Source organism: Colobus angolensis, unplaced genomic scaffold (assembly GCF_000951035.1).
Source record: "Colobus angolensis palliatus isolate OR3802 unplaced genomic scaffold, Cang.pa_1.0 Scaffold717, whole genome shotgun sequence".
In the NCBI taxonomy this organism is placed as follows: domain Eukaryota; kingdom Metazoa; phylum Chordata; class Mammalia; order Primates; family Cercopithecidae; genus Colobus; species Colobus angolensis.
Window position 1 is genome coordinate 65,936 of NW_012120899.1, and position 463 is coordinate 66,398.

The window sequence follows — 463 nt, forward strand, 5'->3', positions numbered from 1 at the left end:
AAAAACGAAAAGAAAAAGAAACGAAAAGAAAAGAAACACCACTAAAAACAGGTTAATTAAAACAAGCAGGCTGGGCATGGTGGCTCATGCCTATAATCCCAGCACTTTGGGAGGCTGAGGCAGGAAAATCCCTTGGGGCCAGGAGTTCAAGAGCAGACTGGGCAACACAGTAAGACCCTGTCTCTACAATAAAAATATAAAATAAAATAAGCCAAACATGGTGGTGTGTGCCTGTAGTCCCAGCTACATGGGAGGCTGAGGCAGAAGAACTGCCTGAGCCCAGGTCAAGGCTGCAATGAGCCATGACTGTGGCACTATACGCCAGCCTAGGCTAGAGTGAGATGCTATCTCAATAATAATTAAAAAAAAAAAAAAAAAAAAGAGTGCCCTGGCGCGGTGGCTCAAGCCTGTAATCCCAGCACTTTGGGAGGCCGAGGCGGGCGGATCACGAGGTCAGGAGATC

At 47.1% G+C, this 463-nt stretch overlaps 1 protein-coding gene across 1 annotated transcript in view; it reads right to left on the bottom strand.

Moving 5' to 3' along the window:
• Positions 1–463, bottom strand: part of PDPK1 (3-phosphoinositide dependent protein kinase 1) — a 67,089-nt gene that overhangs the window by 51,489 nt on the left and 15,137 nt on the right. The gene's annotated exons all lie outside the window — the stretch shown is intronic.